Consider the following 6,951-nt stretch of genomic DNA (forward strand, 5'->3'; position numbering starts at 1 on the left):
TCCAAGCATCTTTTGTTCACGACCGAGTCAGAAGGGGAGTGGGTCTATTCATGATTTGACGTCACAAACTGATTTACATTGCATTAACTCTTTGTAAAAATGCATGCAAAGTAGATTGTGACGTCAAATCAGGAATAGACCCACTCCCCTTCTGACTCGGTCGTGAACAAAAGATGCTTGGATTTTCACAACTTTCGAAGCCTATAAAATGCCAGGATTTGTTAGAAAAATGAAAAAATGGCCGCAATGCGTTTCGAACAGGTTCAAAGATTCATTTTAGCAAAAAAAAATATTTTGGGGTTAGGTGCACTTTAAAGGAAGAATAACCATCGCAAGCTTGACAACCTTAAAGGAAAGGAAGATTAATGCCATTCGAGCCCTGAAAAGACAGAAAGAAAGAAAGAAGACAGCTCATGAAAGATTCAAGACCAACCAGTGGTTCGATGTAGATGAAGGTTCGTTCTACAGCCATTTAAACAACATTATCAAATCAACAGAAGCAAACCATCACCCACAATATACTGGTAAAGAAAAGCTACCTTCAACTAATCAAGATGCCACCCCCGCAACAATAACAACAAGAGAAGAATTCGAAGGATTCTGGAGACCAATATGGGAGAGTGAAAGCAAAGTACCTATTGAAGCAGATTGGATGAAGGATACTGAAACTGCCCTTAAACAGCACATTACCCACCAAGTGGACCTATAACGATAACTAAAGAAATAATCACCAACAGTATTAAAAACAAGAGAAATTGGTCTTCGCCAGGTAACGATAAAATCACCAACTATTGGATAAAGAAAATGGATACCTTTCATGGAGACATTGCAACAGCACTGAACATCATACTTACAGAGAGACTAGGGATACCAGCTTGGCTTACCGTAGGAAGAAGTGTTATGATTCCGAAGAAGGACAACCCATCCGCTCCTGACCACCGTCCAATAACCTGTTTAAACACCCTATACAAGCTCATCACGTCAGTGATTGACCATCAACTACAGGTACACGAGGACAAGAACAATCTAATGCAAATCAATCAAAGAGGAGGAAAACAAAATCAATGGGCACCATAGATAATCTGCTGATTGATAAGATGATATTAGAAGACGCCCACTTCCACAAGAAAAACCTATCCTGCACTTGGGTAGACGTAAAAAAGGCATTCGATTCCGTCTCACACCAGTGGATTATCAAAACCCTTGAAATGCATGGCATAAATGCAGTCCTCATACATCTTATTAGATCTATTATGAAAACATGGAGCATCAATCTGGAAGTAACCACGAACAAGGTCAAAGAAACCATTGGCCCCATCAAGGTCAACAGGGGAATTCTACAAGGAGACTCTTTTTGTGTGCGGCTTTTTACTTTATCACTTAATCCAATTGCATGGTACCTTAGAAGCACAGAAGGATATAAACTATCACATGCCCCAGACAGAAAAGTCACCCATGCCCTTTTTGTTGATAATTTGAAAACCTATCATCGATCTGAACAAAAGGCAGTAACTGTGACAAGCAAGCTGAAGAAGATGTTTGATGTTTGGGGAATTAACAAGTGAGCTGCAATAAATATGAAACAAGGAAAACTGGCACCCAACGACAGCACCTCAGAAATGCCTGTAAGAAACGACTGCTCCATCCCAGTGATAGGCAGCGAAGATCAATACAAATTCTTAGGAAAGTACCAGAATACTCAGCATCTAGAGGATAAAGTCATTGAACAGACTTCCAATCAGTACGAGAATCGGCTTTGGGCAGTTTGGACTTATCCATTGTCAATACCACGAAAAGTTCGTGCAATGTTTATGCCGTACCTGTCTTACAGTGCTATATGTGGACCACCGATTGGTGTCTTAGTCACCTCAAAGAACTCGACAGGCTAACAAGGAAAGTGATCAATGACTGTAGTGGAAAGCATAAGCATGAATCCACACCATTGCTTTACTTACAGCCACAACAAGGAGGGAAAGGATTAGTGGAATTAGAAACATTGTACAAGAACACCAAGATAAAAATAGCGAACTACATTAACAACTCAAAAGACCAGCATATCAAACTCGTAAAGTCATTCCAGCTGAAAAAAGAACAAAGCCATTTAAGATCTATATTTAAAGATGCCAAGAAGTATGCAGAAGAACTGAACATAGAGTGTGATTTTGAAGACGGAGAAACAATCTTGAGAAACGGCAACAAAGAAATGCGCATAAGAGGTAAGGAACCATACAAAGTAAAGAGCATTATAGATAAGGCGAACTCCGACAGGCACATGAGAGATACACAGAGACAGCCCTGGGGTTGGGAAATTTGTGACTCAACACTGGAATGATCCCTAAATATCAAATAATTCATATGACATCTTTAAACAGTGGAAGAACATTCCAGACATTGTAATGTCAATTGACACAAGTATCAGGCAACAACTCCTAAATACCAATACCTACAGATCCCAGAAGTTGCACGAACAAGTAGAAAAACTGTCCCGCCGATTCTGTTCTGAGAAAAAGGAGACTGTATCACACGTACTTTGTGGCTGCTCACATATAGCTCAGTCACTTTACAAAACTCGCCATGACAAAATGCTTCGCCCCGTCTATCATGCTCTCCTTGAAAAATATGGTTTCGATGAATCTGGTTATTCTTCTCCATGGCGTATGCAATCCCACCCTCAGCCAAGCAAAGAAAACAAAGAAGCAAAGATATTATGGGACATACCATGGGAACTTGAAAAATGTCCTAAGGATGGTGCAAACAAGCCAGATATAAGTATACTAGACAAGAAGAACAAAGAATGGTCTCTAGTGGAAGGTACGATATGCACACCAGGAACAATTGCTGAAAGAACCAAGTGCAAACAGAACAAGTACTTAGACCTTAGATTGTGAATGAAGAACTTGTATCCAGTCTACAAAGTGAAGCTTATCACCATAGTATTTGACTATCTTGGTGCATACTACAAAGACCTAGACGGTCCCAGAAATGGGTTATTTCTCAGAACTGTGAGATCGTTAAGAGGTTTTCGTGCATGTAATTATGCAAATGCCCAAATATAGCAACATAATAGTTGAAAGAGCAGATTTTAGCTTTATCATGCTGAGATTTTAGCTTTATTATGCTGAGATTTTTAAATTTAATTTTTTTTAAATCAATATTATTTATTTATTTTTAGAATATTTACCTTATTTAGTAGTGCATTTATCGCTACTTTTTATTATCTTAGATTTATACTAACATATGCAACATGCACATATATATCTTTTATATTGTAGTCCACATTGCCTAGGCTGTGCCCGCAATGATGTTGATATATACCTTGAATGATTTTACCAATAAAGTTTACCATAATAATAATAATAACAACCCAATGATGATCCATATGGCACTTTCCAGTGCACTATTAAATTTTTTAGTTTCCTGTTTGTCCTCTTCTTTCTCAGACAAATGAGACTGGAGGCAGTCAACAGACCGAACTCGAAGGAGCAAAGAGATGCTTCTCTTATTTGCAGAATCTTGGCTTATCTATTGCTTTTTTTGTATCTGACAGACACAGAGGTATCGCTAAGTGGATCGGGGAAAACTGTGTCAACACTAAGAACTCTTTTGATATCTGGCATGAAGCAAGATCACTAGGCAAGAAGTTGTTGGTTTTGAGTAGAGAGAAAGGGTGTCAAGTAGTTAAGGACTGGATGAAAGGAATACGAAGGCATCTCTACTGGTGTGCAACCTCGACACAAGCTGAGTTTGCACGCCTTATCCTTGCCAAATGGAATTCATTTTTGCGTCATGTCAGCAACAAACACAGTAATCACCCAGATGCACTCTATAAGCAGTGTAATCATGGACAGCTTGAACCCAGAAAGTGGATAAGAGTTGGTATGGAAAAACTACTATCTTGTTTCCTTTTACATCTTTAAGTGACTTCATATGTATTTTGTTCAAATTCTTCTTTGGTTTAAAATTTTTCAAAGTACCATAGTTTAACATTTCTTCTCTCTTACATGTCAAAGGAATAATTGGAACCAAATTATATGTCACAAACCAACATTGTAACAGATTGCACATTTTTAATGAAATGCGTTACACTCTAATCCACCAATGTCAACAATGTAGACTTAATAAGTTCAATGACTCAAAATAGGTGTTATCATTTTTACTGTTAACAGGAACTGAAGCATTTGACAAATTGAAGCTGCTGTTGAACAAGAAAATGTTACTGAATGACATCAGAAAGCTTTAACCAGAAGCTCAGACAAGTTGCCTTGAAGGTTTTCATGCAACCTTGAACTACTGGCATCCTAAGATGACTTGTTTTCCCTGGCTGGGAACTCTGAGCAGGTATACCTGTCACTCAAATTTTATTGTTCGAATGACTTAAATCTTTTAGTTTTCATGGTGTCACATGCTTAATTTTCATTTTGTGTATCTTACCTGATTGGAATACATGTATCAACTTTTTGTCCTGCCTTTCTCTTCTCAAAGTAACTTTGTTTTAACAGGCACATACTTGCAAGTTTGCATTTCAATGAGAACCCCAAGAGGGAAACCCAAATGACAAATCATGGAAAAGAGTACTTTCGAGTCACTTACCCAAAATTTAAAATAGGAGAGGATGTTGTGCGAGAAGTGGCATGCCCACCTACATATGGTATTGATAATTCTCGTAATAATTTTATTGACTACAGTGAATAAACTGTCATTTATGTGAAAACATCATACAGGTCTTAATAGATGTTTAAATAGTTTGTTTCACTTGTCACATTTTTGCTTTTGCATGTAAAACCCTGATCTCTCTTGAAGAGTATTACCTCCAGGTTTGACATACCATGAATTAGCTATGTATAATCACAACAATTGACGACAGGTGAGTTTGCAAAAAAATAATAGCCTGGAAATGGGTCATTGTGTTAAGTTTCTCCTGCCAAAATTTTAGGGGAAAAAACAAAAAAGATTATTATGGTATCTCAGTTCCAGGCCTTTTTTAGGTTATGTTGACACCTTGAGACAGCTACTTTTCACTTTTCCAAAAGAAAAGAGGGAGGAAGTAAGCAAGAGGTATGCATCAAGAGCACCTGAGCCTCTCAATAGACAGTTTACAAAAAGGTTGAGCAAGGAGGAAGCTATAAAGGCATAAAGAGCAAGGAAGGCAATCAAGAAAACAGCATTATTTCCACCTGGTTAGTTCGATTGTTACGTTAAACCCATAATTTTTAAACATTCCCAATGTAATATGAACTAGATCTAATATTTGTCATTTCAGCACCTGTCTGCAGTGGATAGGCTATTTCATCAAGAAAGATACATGTGCATACAATGTATCTTTAGTCTAAGTTTTGATTGCTTGTGCTGCTCGGATGGGCATTGTCATGCAGTGTATATTTTGTATTTAATTTCTCATCCAGTTGAGGATCAAGTACATTTATGTGTCGTCTTTAGTTTTTTAGCACATGTAAAGACTATTTTCCTTGGTGCACATAAAGTAACATGGCACTCAACTAACAAATGACCATTGTTATTTCACAGAGCCTGAACATGCTCCACAACAAGCAAACAGTAACAGTCAACCAAGCAGTACTCAGTTTGCTTCTAAACGCCCACGCAAGAGAGTGGCAACTAAAGTGACTTAAAATGTTTGCCTCCTTATAAACGGTCTCAAAGTCTTTTTTAACATTATAAAGTAGGAACAAAATCACAAAATGAAATGGGAGCATTCTTTAACTCAAAATTTCCTGTTTTAGTTCATTGAGTACAGTATTAATCAACTGAAGTTCAATTGTACTCTTCATCCTGGGCATTGACATATCCCTTGTGCTGTTGTGTGTTAAATTTCTTCCTAATATTATGATAAACACAGGCTGGTAGACGTCGTCTGTTGTTCCAGCTTATGTGTCCACAAAGCCACCTGGTGGTCCATCTATATGCAACGGCGCTAATGAACCTAGAAGTAGAGATCAGATTAAATAATCTAATGACAACATGTATAGCTTGGAGGAGTATTTGTCATCCACCCATTACACCCCCTTCCATTAGGGAATATAATTATAAAATCACATTTATCAGAAGTATAAATGCAAGCAAAATCAAACAGAAATAGCACGGAAGTACATGTAAACAAAACCTCACTCGTTTTTGGACACCTCCACTGCAGCGACGATAACTCCCTCCATCCTGGTTTCTTAGGAGGGTAGCAACTTGCAAAAGAACCACACGTTTCGTAATGGCATCGTAGTCCTCCTCTCCTGCTGTGTTATACATTTGACTCGTTCGACCGAACCATGGAAAACCATTTTTGCAGAGGAATTGATCACCTCTCCGCAGCATCGAAACTCCAGGGAACCAACTAACATCTCTGTTTTACACCGATAGCATTGACACCTGTAAGACGTAACGAATAGTTATGGGACAGAATTTGCAATTGCGCAAATCAAATCCGCTTGTTTTTTAGGAATTACAGTAATTAATTCAACTTACCAAGAATCTAAACTCACACTTCCTTCATATCTAGACTCCAAAATCAGTGGACTAAGTCCATCGATATCGATTACTTCTTCACCGTCACTCGCGATCAAGCTTTCTTCATCGGTCGAACAGTTGGCAAGAGGCTCGTCTTCATATAGGACGCTTACACCCTCGATAACCCTAGCTTCGCTATCAGAACTGTCACTTTGATTGCAATCGATACTTTCAGCAGAATCACACGACTCCATACGGCAGCAAAGAATGCCAATTGAGCATCCTTTTTCACCTTTTTTGTTTTATTTCTTCTGATTTCTCAGTGCGAAACTCCTTACTTATGTTACGTCCAATCGATGCTTGACAAAAAGCACTGAAATAATGAGTCCTTCAGTTAAAAGGCTTTTAAAAAGGTCTTCAAAATGGAAGTGAATTTAGGAAAAAGATTCGCACATAGCATGTGTCAGCATTCGGCAAAATTCTGGATATCACGGTCTT

General features: G+C 38.2%; 1 pseudogene; it reads right to left on the reverse strand.

Annotated features, from left to right (window-relative positions):
- Window positions 1-5,769: 5,769 nt before the first annotated feature.
- On the reverse strand, window positions 5,770-6,707 carry LOC138009702 (uncharacterized; annotated as a pseudogene).
- Between the last annotated feature and the right edge of the window lie 244 nt (window positions 6,708-6,951).

This window comes from Montipora foliosa, chromosome 7 (genome assembly GCF_036669935.1).
Source record: "Montipora foliosa isolate CH-2021 chromosome 7, ASM3666993v2, whole genome shotgun sequence".
Taxonomy (NCBI): domain Eukaryota; kingdom Metazoa; phylum Cnidaria; class Anthozoa; order Scleractinia; family Acroporidae; genus Montipora; species Montipora foliosa.